Source organism: Lycium ferocissimum, chromosome 2 (assembly GCF_029784015.1).
Source record: "Lycium ferocissimum isolate CSIRO_LF1 chromosome 2, AGI_CSIRO_Lferr_CH_V1, whole genome shotgun sequence".
In the NCBI taxonomy this organism is placed as follows: Eukaryota; Viridiplantae; Streptophyta; class Magnoliopsida; order Solanales; family Solanaceae; genus Lycium; species Lycium ferocissimum.
In genome coordinates this window covers 66,122,291-66,135,737 of record NC_081343.1, presented here as the reverse complement: position 1 = coordinate 66,135,737, position 13,447 = coordinate 66,122,291, and the positions used below count along the sequence as shown (strand labels likewise).

Sequence of the window (13,447 nt, the reverse complement as noted above, 5' to 3'; positions counted from 1 at the left end):
ATGGTTTTTGGAATAGAAAATGGCGTATAATAGGGGAAATATTAAAATAAAAATTAATTTGAAAAGAGAAGAGATCGGGAGTTATCGGGGAACAATAACCGTAAGCTTATGAATACGTACGCTCGTAGAGCGTTTACAACCCAAAGTAATTTTGAAATTAATTTAAGCTATTAAAAATAAATAAAATAAAAGGTACTATTATTAATAAATAAATTTTGTAGAAGTATACAAGTAAAGTAAATTTTCACTAAATAAAACTATCCTTCTAAGCAAAAAGAAAAAAGGTGAGTTGTTTAAATTTTCTCTTAATTTGCTATGACCTTCGCCAAAGAGGCTAATAAGTTCCCAGATAAATTTTACATGAAATTGAACCACATATGGGTAGAATCCGGTAGATATATATTTGTATATCTAGAAGGGTAGTTTTGTCTTTTGTGTTATTTTTCGGCAGATTATAAATACAGAATCCAAACCTACTTTTCAGGTTTTATATGGTGGAAAGGGGGCCACGAAAGAAGTTGTAAGGCGCTTGTCACTGATTTATAGCTTGCAAATTCAACCATCGCCAATTACCATAAAAAGAAAAGCGTGATTGTTTTAGTTTTGTAAAGAGCAAATAGCGATTTTGGTCCTTGTGTTATAGGGTTATTTTAATTTTGGTCCTTGTGTGATTTGACTAAGTATAATTAACCTTCAATTAATACAAATGTGTAGTTTTGATCCTTCAAACTAATGAAAGTTAAAAAGTTAATGGAATCCTTAATTAAAAATAAATAACAAAATAAAAATAAAGTGTGTAGCTACGAGTCAATGGTAAATGCTCAAAGGGTTATTTGGCACGAAGTCTTCAGAATTTCGAGGTATAATGGGAGGTCATTTACCAACTTCAATCATCATCATCTTCTTGCTTAAGAAGTCTTGGGTTAAAGTTTTCAATTTATTCTAAACCGTAATATTATCCATTTTTTTTTGGTTGAATTAATCCTGAAAATCTGCCTGATGATAACAAGTATTAATACAGTAGAGTTGGTCCCTTATTTTCTAAACAAGGCATTCTTAACAATCTAACACTAGAAAACCACCAAAAACACATTTTCCAGGCACACTAAGCAAACCCAAAGAAAAAAAAAAATAGATCTTGAAGATGAATACAAGGACAAAATTTAACCTCCCATGTAGGGAAAAAAATTAATTTTTAACTTGAAAAAACGATCAAATCTGAATGAAACTGATATGAATAAAGGTGAATCCACCCCTATACACAGTCCCATGTTTCTAAATCGTAATTCAAAGTAGGAAAACAGAGAATCTGGAAAATAATTCGAACTTGCCAAGATCAGAAGCTAGGGTTTTGATATGATTCTCCTCTGCCCCTCGGCTTCTTGATCTTCAGGTGTCTCAGCATACAGTATACACTATATTAGCTTTAATTTATTTTTAATTAATGATTTCGTTAAGCTTTTTTAACTTCACGTTACTTTTAGGGACTAAAAATCGTACGTTTATATTAATCAAGCGTTACTTATTGTAATTACACAAGTTAACCAAAACGAAAATAAACCTATAACACAAGTGATTAAAATCGCTTATTCGTGCTTTTGTAAATGAATTTAAGTTATACGTATATACTATCAATGAATTTTTACCCTATCAAGTTACATTTATCTATTATAATAAGCAATCTTTTTTCGCTTTTTAAAATTATAAATTTACATTCTAAAACAAAAATTTATAAATATCGTTTAGTTGACTTGATCATAATAAAAGTTAATGATATACCTAACTTCAACTCTTCTAAATTGTTTAGCATGAACGGTTTTCGATGATAAGAAATGAAAGCGTACAAAAACAAACTGGAAATACGGGTCAAACTGCTAAGAATGAAATCGATTAAGTGAGATCTCTATTTTCTTACAGAAAATCTAATCTCCACTTTGTGCAACATAAATGGTAAATTTGAAAAAAATTAAACCACCAATCAAGTCAAGGTGACTAGTTTTTTGTTAAACAAGTAAGTTAAGAGGTAAAAGGTGAGACTACGTGTTCATCAAAAATAGAGGAAGTAGACATCCCGAATAAAATAATTTAGTGTTGACGTTGAGCTTATAGATATCAAAAGTTAGCGGAAAAAAAAAATTAAAAGAAGTTAACAATATCAAAAGAATCTAATTGATTCAGTGCAAACTTTATCAAGCCTTTTTCGAATTGCATCTTCATGTCGAACATGAAACATCCTGACTGTCTCCCCCCCTTGTTCAAGTTATACTGATTAATAATCTTAATTATTTTTCGCTAATTAATTAATCATTCACGTCTTTCTCGAGAATCAAATTCATCTTCATGATCATGTAAATGACAATTATTTGATTGTGTTAGTTTATCGGCAAATAATTCAGATCATATTAAATTTGGATTTTCGGGTCTGTTAGCAGTTAGCCGGTTAGCCCTACTATTTTCATACATAAGCTAATTAAATCAAGCCACCGACAGATAAACACTTTTTACCTTTGCATGCCCGCAAAAATAACAAATATGTGATGCTTCTTAAATCCATAAAGTTCTCTACTTTTACACGTGAATTCTGGTAGACACAATAATTGGAAAGTCTGAAAAAAAAAAAAAAAAAAAGGCGCTTAATTGTGCTTAAGGGACTTCAAAACTTGGTCTATCCAAATAATATCATAAAATTATATCAGTTGGTAACGTTTGAAGTTTGATACAACATTTTTCAATTAATTGCTCCTCCTTCACAGTTTTAAAGTATAATTTTACAGTTTATATTTCGTGATTCATTTAAATATTTTGCCTCTTTGGGTTTCACACAAGTAGGTCGAATAAGTCTCCTTGGAGTGGAAGGAGGGAAATAATAAAGAAAAATTAGCGAAAGGAAAGTTGTAGCACGTGCGGAGCCATTAGATTTTCAATGATGAAGTGCTCCTCTCATATTCAAGCGTGTGAAGGAGGAGAAGGTGTGAGATTCTTGTGATATCATCACCTTAAAGCTCACCAAAGATGGGTGAAAGTTAGCCTGTCAACCATCACTCCTCTTTTGATGTTGCTAAGTTTCACCTCTCACCCTTTATTGAGTTTTTCTTAAATATAGTCTTGTTTTACATACAATTCAAGCACGTAGTTATGTTACATCTGTCACATGTTTATCTAATTTTTGAAGTTTAAATATTTTTTATCCCATCAACGTACGTAACAAGGCTTTCTTTTTCCTCCAAAGAAACGACATTGTTCGTATACTCCTTTTGTTACAATTTACGTGACATTCTTTTCTTTTTGGTCTGTCTAAAAAATAATATCATTTTCTTAGTAGACACCTTAACTTTAAAATCCCCTTTTACTCTTAATGAAATGAGTTATAGCTACACAAATATCCAAGTTTTGTTTTGGACTACAAATTTAAAAACGCCTTCCTTTCTTTTTTTAGTTCATTATACAAATCAAACTTGCCACATAAATCGAATCGAAGGATGATGCATTAATTTTGCTTGTAGCATCTAGTATCTTGTTGCGATCTAAGTGCATTGTTAAAATGTCTCACGTTGGTTAAGGAAATAATATTGCGTGTTTATATGAACTTGGTGATCCTTAACTAACTTTTTTGGATTAAGCTCGCTCAAAATCAATTTTTATTACTCTCTCATTTCAATTTATGTGGTTTGGAGTACAAAGTTTAACAATAAAATAACATCTTTTGGAACTTATGATGTTAAATACGTCATAATATTTCTATTATTATAAAAACATGTCATTAAGGGTAAAATGATAAATTTAAAATTGAATTGTTTTCAAACATGAAAATGTTTTGTTCTTAAAATCTAATGAGAAAAATAGCCAAACAAAATGGAACAACGAAAGTATACAATATCAGAGCAGACTCATCCACATTCTGGATTTGCGGAGAAGGTAAGGCAGGGGCAGTGCCAGTAAGGGGCTATGAGGTTCATTCGAACCCCATTCGGTGAAAAATTATACTGTATATATAAGGTGATTTTTTTTTTTTTTTATATATATATATATAGTTGATGTTGAACCCCCTTTGCTTCTTCGTTTGTCTACTTCGTTATATTTTTGAATCCCCTTAGTTAAAATTCTGGCTCCGCCACTGAGGTAAGGTGTCACATGCTTCTGTTACATGCGCTTGTCAATTGGTTAATAATAAATACTGTACGTAATTGTGATCAGTCTAATTAATCCCTTATCCAAAAGAGTGGCTTTAGAGGAAAAGATTTCTGAAGTATCCGGATCAAATTGTTTAATGTTGTTTTGTGCAGTGAGGGGTGGAGCCAAGTGTATCCGAGGGGGTTCGGAACCCCCTCGGCAGAAAATTACAGTATATATTGAAGGTTAAAATTATTTTTTTATGTATATATGGTAGGTGTTGAACCCCCTTGGCTTCTTCGTATGTTTACCTCTTCATATTTTTGAACCCCCTTACTGAAAATCCTGGCTCCGCCATGTGCACTATTCAGATCAACTTCTACAACTTCAACCGTGTTGTACAAGTTAGTAGTATTGCAACAATTGAAATATGAAATGAGTCTTGAAGTTCTAACAATCACCTATTAAGCACTTGATGAATATCGACATAATATTTGTAAATACAAGAATCTCAAACTTACTTCTTATATACTCCACGCATTATTTATATATAGCACATCTCTCCAAGAAAAAGAAAAAAAAAGGCATATTCATATTAGCGAGCTACTGTTGTGATCAGCAACCTTTAGGTACGTACCGTTGAAAGGGAAATCATGTACTGTATGCGTAGGTTACAATCACAGATTAAAATACAATATCCAGAGAAAGCGAATAAAAAACGTTGGGCGAAATGAAGACAGTGACTAAAGCTGGTAAATCATAGACATAGTGATAGCAGTAGTAATCTTCCTCGGAGCCAAACGTGAGTCAGTTATGAGTGGCTTTCAGCTCTCCAGCGTAGCTCACTATTTACACTTCGTAAATAAAATACCTTTCGCACGTGCCAACTAAATTCATTTTTTTTTCCACCCGGTGTCTCGTTTCCGTATTGGAGCTCGACTAAATTTGGATGCGCCAGGAAGTCCGCATTAGGAGTGAAATTGCTTCCTAACAAAGACGACTTCGTACCCAAAAAGATTCAAACTAGAGACTTCTTGATAAGGACTAAACCCGTTGAATCAAGTCCGCTTTAACCCTGTTCAAACCGGTAACCGGACCGGTAAAACCCGAACCGGTTGAACCGGTTAACCGAATATTACATACCAGTCCGGTTTCGATTTTTTTGAAACCGGAACCAAACCGATTAAACTGGTGAAATTATTATTATTATTTTTTTTTAAACAGAAACAGGCCGTCGTTTCGATCGTTGGACCGTTGGGCAACGGTCCATTTGCAAAAATGGCCGTTGCCAAACGGCCATAAACCCATTTTTTGCCCCCCCCCCCCCCCCCCAACCCCCCAAACTTTTTTTTTTTAACACTTTAATCCATCCCCCACCCCTATATAAACCCCCTCTTCATTTTCATTTTAATCCACACCAATTCACTCTTCTCTTTCTCTCAAATCTCAATCTCTCAATATATAGTTACTTTGCAACAATTAGCCACTTTAAATTTCTCTCAAATAAATATTATAAAGTCTTATTATAGTTTCAATTATTAATTTTGCAATTATGTTATCATAATTGAGTTAGTGATTTTGCAACAATCCGAAGTAGCTTTGGTGATTAGCAATTCTAGCCGCCTTCACTTTGTTGGAAATTAGTCCGGCAATTTGTACCTTTCGTTCCAACCTCTATCTTTATTTTTCGCAATTTAATTTACGCAATTTAATTCTAGCAATTTAATTTGTTGCAATTTATTTTCTTGTGATTTATTTGAGTGTGATTTAAATTAATTCTATTTAATAATGGCGAAGAGATTTAGACGTGGTCCGGTAGTAGTGGTATTGTTAGGGGTGGGCTTAATGAAAACATTTGTGGAAGAAACATTTAGGTATTGATGTTGGTGGAAATAATCCACTTTTAGGTCGATATGAGGCAATGCAACAACATTTTACCGACACTTTTAATGAAATTGATGACGATGAAACACAACCCCCGAAAATTTCATAGGAGATAAATGTCCCGCACAATCACATACACAAAACAAAACCGCCTAGAACTCGTAAGCCAACCGCTAAAATTTGGAAATTTATACTAAGGATAGGGAAAGTCAAAATGTACCTAAATGTACCTATGTGGACAAGATTGCTTTTAGGCAAGTTAAATTAGTAAGGATGGTGGAACGGGTACACTAAATGGTCATATGAGAAAGAAACATATGGATGTTTGGAGAGCAAAACGGTTCAAATGGGGGTATTCAAATGACGATAGACACGAACCCGGTAAAAATTTAAGTATGACAAGAAAAAAGAGCTTGTAGAAATAGCTAAAATGGTAGCTTATTATTGTTTACCATTTTCCTTTCCTTCGGAGTTTGGGGTTTGTTACTTACATTCATTGTTGTTATAATCCGTTATTTTAGGTATTCCTAGAAGTACTTGTAGAGCCGTGTATAAAATATAGATTTTATTTGCGCCTATGTATTTAATTTTTAAATTGTAATGTTTCTCTTACCGCCGATTTGGGTCTTAGTCTTAACAAGTTAGATTTTTTGCTATTACATGTCATTGGGTTGATGACACCTTTGGGTTTGTGCAAAATAGAATTATAGCTTTTTTTATATGATGAAGGAAAAGGTCGTCACGATAGAAAATTTTTAGCGGATATGAGATTTTTTAATATTTATAGAAAAACACTTTGTATTGCTTTAGATAATGCTTCTAATAATACAAAGGTGATTGGTCTTTTAAAAAGAGAATTAAACCCTCCGCTAAAAAATATTTTTCATGTGAGATGTAGTTGTCACATTTTAAACTTAATTGTTAAAGATGGTCTTTGTGTGTTTGACGATTCTATTCAAAAAAGTTAAATGCGGTTGCGTTTCTTTTTTGTAATGCTAATAGGGGAAGACTTAGAGATTTTAAGAATGCTTGTGTGGAAAATAACCTTAGACCTAGGAAAATTCAAGTAGAAATTGAGACTGTGGAACTACACTTACATTATGCTTTAACAAGCATATGAGTATAGGATTCCCATACAACAAGTTCACAACAAATATAATATTAATAGTGATGATCGGTTAAATTTTACGCATTGGAGAAGATGTTAAGGAATGTCTTGAACTCTCGAATTTTTTTATAATGCAACTCTTGCTTTTTCTAAACAATTCTATCCCACGGTAACCGGAATTTTAGCCTACGTAGCGGAAATAGCTAGAGTTTTACAAGAGTATAAATATAAACCCGTTATCAAGCCGGCTATTTTTGATATGATAATCAAATTTAAGAAGTATTTTTTTTCCCATCCCAACTTTATTTATATTGGGTTCTCTTTTAAATCCTTGTTTAAAAGTGTCTTATACTAAAGCATTGGTTGGTCAAATTTATACATTTTTAGAAATTGAAGAGTGGAATTCAACCATCTTTATCAAGCCGAACTCGCTATTGATGACGAGTTTAGAAAAGTTTTTACTCATTATTCTAATTTGGAAGAACGTGCTACACTCCGTTTCTCCACGCCCTACTACTTCAAAGTAGCAAAAAGGGCTTGTCGGGTTTGTCGCATTTAAAAGTTTTACATTCACACCCAACTCCTTCTTGTGCAAACTTTGATGAATATAACTTTTATTCGATGTAGCCAAATGTGGATATCAAGGAACTAGATGAATTGGACGTCTTAGCATGGTGGAAGAAGTACAAGGCAAGTTATCCGATACTCTCAAGAATGGCTCGAGATATCCTTACGGTTCAAGTATCAACCGTGGCTTCGGAGAGCGCATTTAGCCAAGGAAGACAACAAATTGGAGACCATAGACACTTATTATCCGGCTTTAGCTTGCAAGTACTAGTGTGCATTCGCGATTGGATTAGATCGGAGCGACGCAACTAAAACTTAGAAGCGGAGGAAGGCGAAGAGGAAGAAATTGAAGATTTGATAGCAAGTGGACCGGACCAAATGAAAGACTTTGAAGATATCTCCATGGCCGAATATGATATGGGAGAAATTAACAAAATGATTGAGAATTGGTGATTTTATTATTCTACTATTTCTTTACAACTCATGTATTATTTGCAAGTTAAAAAAAAACTACAACTTGCAAATAAATGTTATCCAAGAATGAATAAAAATATATGGCTCATTGACCTTTCTTCTATTTACTTTGTGTTCATATTTTTACTTATATTAAGTTAGGAGTATACCTAAAATATACTAAGAATATACTTATAATATACATCTACTTAAATTAAAAACTAGAAAGTTATATACTTGAAAATAACTAAAATATACTAAGAATATACTTATAATATATAGTATACATATAACTTAAACATATATATGTTTAAGTTATAAGTTATACATATATATATATATATATATGTTATATAACCTAAGTATATTGATATATATATATATATATATATATATATATATATAAGTATATTCTTACTATATTTTAGGTAGTATGTAGTATAACTTAAGCATATAACTTAATATATATATATATATATATATATATGTAAGTTATATAACCTACATATAACTTATACTATATATAGTTATAACTTAAACATATATATATATATATATGTAAGTTATATAACCTAAGTATATTGATATATATATATATATAAAGTATATTCTTACTATATTTTAGGTATACGCAAGATAACTTAAGCATATAACTTATATATATATATATATATATATATATATATATATATATATATATATATATATATATATATATATATATACGAATTTATAAACTTAGAAAAAAATTAAGCTATAAATAACTTAAGTTATAATATATAAGTTATAAGTATATATAGTATACTTAAACATATATATATATATATATATAAAAGTTATATAACCTAAGTATATTGATATATATAAGTATATTCTTACTATATTTTAGGTATATATAGTATAACTTAAGCATTTAACTTAATATATATATATATATATATATATATCTTTATTATTTGTCGTTCTTCGTTAGTCAAGAATATATAAACTTTACTTATAAAACTTATATAACATATGTAAATATACCTACAATATACTAATAAATACTATAATATATATACTATACAAAAAAAAAAAAAAAGGGGGGTTTTGGATTCGTTTGAACCGGACCGGTTCGCTTTGACATTAACCTATGGTTACGTTCCGGGTTTTTTAATCCTAAACCGGCGTCCGGTCCGGTTCAAACCGGTTGACGGGTTTAATAAGGACGAAGGAATACATTCTACCACAACCATGTTTAATGTGCCATCTTTAATTTGTTTTTTAGGCGTTTCTTATTTTCTTCCTATTTAGTTCTGTATTTCTATATACCGTCAGTGCACTATTAATTAATATAGTCTAATCGGTATAACAAGTTTATTAGCAGTATTTTTATCATGTCAATAACTAACTTTTGTCATAAAATTAATTTTATAACTAGTAAATTACCATAGAAGTCTTTTTTTTTTTTTTTTATGTCACCATATTAGTAAATATCTTTTTACATTATTATCCGTGTATAAAACGTAAACTAATTCTCTTTCTTTTCTTTTTCAATTTTGAGGGGTTCAATAGTTCAAGAGAGAGGAAGGAAAAAGAATAGAAAGCAATATAGAAAAAGAAATAGCTAGGTAGTCTAGAAAGTGACCGGCATGACCCTATCAACAATACCAGTATAGCACTACTGTCATGCAGGCAATGTTATGAGGGCACAATTGTCATCTAAGCTGAACTAATTTTTTTATCTTTACTTTGCAATAAGAAATGTCACTTGGATGACTCACTGCTCACCTTTTCTTTTTATTATATTATAGTTTAGAGATATTGTATTGGTTTCCAAGGTCTATGGCCTATAGATGACAATTAAACCTTTTGTTCGCTGAAAGTTGAGGTTCGGGTGAGCAATGTTACGATAATGATGGATTAACGTTTGATAAAATGACGTTGAGATGTCCTTTAACCTACCTTAATTTCAAACTTTTGAAAGAAAATCGTACCTTCGGCAAATTAAAGTTCATTTACTTAAATAGTAAGAGTTTCTTCTTGATGAATCATTAAACTCCTCATGAACGTTATTATCTTCAGATGTTAATCATTGGGAAATTAAAAAAAATGAAGAAAGTTAAATATAAGAAAGCGCACGCAATTTAGGTTCCATAAATGGAGTTTAAATTTTATCTTCTGTATAAAATTAGTTAATACAATTTCTCATGTTAAAACCACCAGTTGGTATGGAAGATCGTTAACTTGGAAAAATGATGAGTAAACTGTGAGAAACCTCCAATTTAAACTGTAAATATTAATTTTTACACCATCTTTTTTCTGTTATATTATTATCTTTTGCTATTCTCTTTGCATTTATTCCCGAAAGTTTGGTGACCATATATAGTCACTTATCCCATCAACATCGTGGGTTGCTCTAACCTAGGAGGTTAAATCTGTCAATTTAAAAACCCACAAAATAATTCAGGTATTTATATCTTCGTCCATGGACTAAAATCAAGTTAGTTTAAAGTTTATTTGTCAAGCAAGGAAATAAATAAATTGAAACTAGTACTGGTGCACACTTAATGGAATATAAAATTAGTTGAGTGAAAAAAGAGAACAGCGACCTCTTCCCTATTTTCTCCTCTCTCTATCTCTCTCTCTCGAGGGTGTGTTGCTTTCTATGAAAGAGAGAGAGACTCTCACAACACACACACAGACAAACACAGTTATGTGTGATTTTCATATATCTACACACATAAAACCGCAATACATGTCACAGTTGAAAGAACTCCATCTTCCTTTTTAAAATATTTTATATTGCTGCAGGATAGTTCAATTCTTTTTCCAGAAGGCGATTGCAGAGACATACATACGGAGAAAGGAAAAAAGAAAAGAGGAGAGAAAGAGAAAGATAAAGAAACGACAGCCTCAGAAACAACAGACAACAGAGAAATAGAGAGAGACTCACACAGTTTTGGCTTTCAAATCCCACGAAGAGAAAACGATATCTGAGAACCCTTTGTACCCCTTTACCGACCTGCTGCAATTCTTATGAGGTTTGTGTCTACATAAATAAAGCTGATGAACACTTTTCTTTTTCTTGTTTTCTTCTGAAATTTTTAACAAAAATTTAGTATAACAATTTTTTTTAAAAGAAAGAAAAGTCTTTTTCTCTCCCCTCACACCTTACTCTTTGCCACAATTATTATCTTTTTCAATCTCCTGACAATAATTGTATCCCATGATGTCTTTTTTTGAATTATTTTAATGATTATATACCGGTTTTAACTATCTCATGTCCGATCCATGGTAGACACATGAGCAGAAAAGAGATGATGAAGAAGAAGACAACGCTGCCATGGGTATAGCAATAACAACAACACCTCGTCCATGTGATACGTCTCATAGACAAAGGTTCAAAAATATCAAATTCATCAAGTCTCGGAAAATCCCAATTCTATGTCCCAAGATTATCATCATCACAGTCTCTTCAGTTTCCCAAATGGGTTCGAGAGAACACAAGCCGAACAGCAGCACCAGCAACAACAGCAGCAACACATGGTCCGCGCAACAGATCCGTCGAGATAAATTACGAGCGCAAGGGGTTCGAACCCGCACCGTTTGAAGAAGAAACGAGTGGTCTTCCAGCAGTTTATGAGACAGCTGGAATGTTATCTGAAATGTTTAACTTCCCTCCTGGAACCGCAAACGCAACTGAATTATTAGAAACTCAATTCAATCCGAATTATAGACAGCCCAACCCGAATCCACGACCACAATGAATTCATGCCACGGCCATGGGGAACGAGTGGTTCGGGAACCGACAAGGTATGGTAGTAGGTGGAGGTGCAAGTCATCCATTTGGATATGCAAAAAATCATAGTACTCCTAACAATCAGAGTATTAATGCATGAGTCCATGCAACTTTTCCCAGAATCCAAAGCCAAGGTCACCCTCACCATCTCCTCCTAATTCAAATTCCTCTACGCTTCACATGTTGTTACCGGTTCCATCATCTACTTCAACACTTGAAGGGTTTCCCAATCCGACTGAAGGATCTTTTGGTCAATTCATGTCATGGGGGAACGGATGAGCAAGTGCCACCACCACAACCAATCATCATCTCAATACCCCAAATGCAATCGGAGGATTAAACGTCGTAGAAAGCCAAGGACTTTCTTATCTTTGTCATCTTCGTTTTACAGCACAAGGCCGAGGAATTACAGATGAGTGGGGAAGCTGCGGAATGTTGTTTTTCAATCAACAAGGAGTTGGAGGAGGGTCTAGTTCTGGACAATTTCCTTGATACAAGAATTCTAATATAGGTGGATCAGGAGTAAGCCAAGACATTCATCAAGTCCATGTTGGGTATGGGTCTTCATTGGGAGTGGTCAATGTGTTGAGGAATTCCAAGTATGCGAAAGCTGCCCAAGAACTGCTGGAAGAATTCTGCAGTGTTGGGAGAGGCAAATTCAAGAAGAATAACAAAGCATCCTCCCCGAACCCTAATTCGAACCCTAGTGGTGGCAATAACGGTGGCGGTAACAATGAATCTTCAAAAGATCTACCTCCTTTATCAGCTGCTGATAGGATTGAGCATCAGAGAAGGAAGGTCAAACTTTTATCTATGCTTGATGAGGCACGCATCCTATCTCTCTCTACTATGGGTCAATGCCCAATCATTGTTGTTTATTTAGTCTGTTTAATTAAACAAAAATATAAGGCATTTTTAGTGGAATATTATATAAACGAGGATTAGAAAAGGCCGGCTATAGGGGATTAGATTTCGTCATTTAAGTTGATTGAGTTTGTTGCGTTTGATTACATTCTATTCTAATTAATAATTAAAAAGTGATTCGACGGTTGAAGCAGTAAGCTACATATTAGATTTCCGGAGTAGAACAATTAAGTGATCTGAGACTACCCTTATATGTGGGAAAGCACAGATTTATATGTTTCATTTTCTTTCATAATGTTAATTAGCTAGTAAGCTACCGTAGGACTAATTGCAAACAAAACCTTTAATGTCAATCATAGTTGGTTTTAAGTTGACTTTAATTTTAATCTTTACGTTCATTTCTTTATGCAAATGGAGTACTAAGTAGCACATATTTATAACGTGTTGGCCGTTTTGATAGAAAGCCAAGCAATGCAAGGGAACAAAGCACAACTAGAATACATTTTTTCACTTCACATCAACAATCATTTCAACGGACTACTATGTTCACGTCTCAGCTTTCTACCTCATCTTTTTCACTACTTTGTTCTTCCTCTTCTTTTTTCTGAATTAGATTTTAATTTTTCTTTGTTTCGATGTAACGTCTAAATTTTTTTTTCTTTATTTTTTGGAGCAGGTAG

General features: G+C 32.7%; 1 pseudogene; it reads left to right on the top strand.

The window, feature by feature from the left end:
- The first annotated feature begins 3,852 nt into the window (after positions 1-3,852).
- LOC132047878 (BEL1-like homeodomain protein 2) lies at positions 3,853-12,848 on the top strand (annotated as a pseudogene).
- Positions 12,849-13,447: the final 599 nt, after the last annotated feature.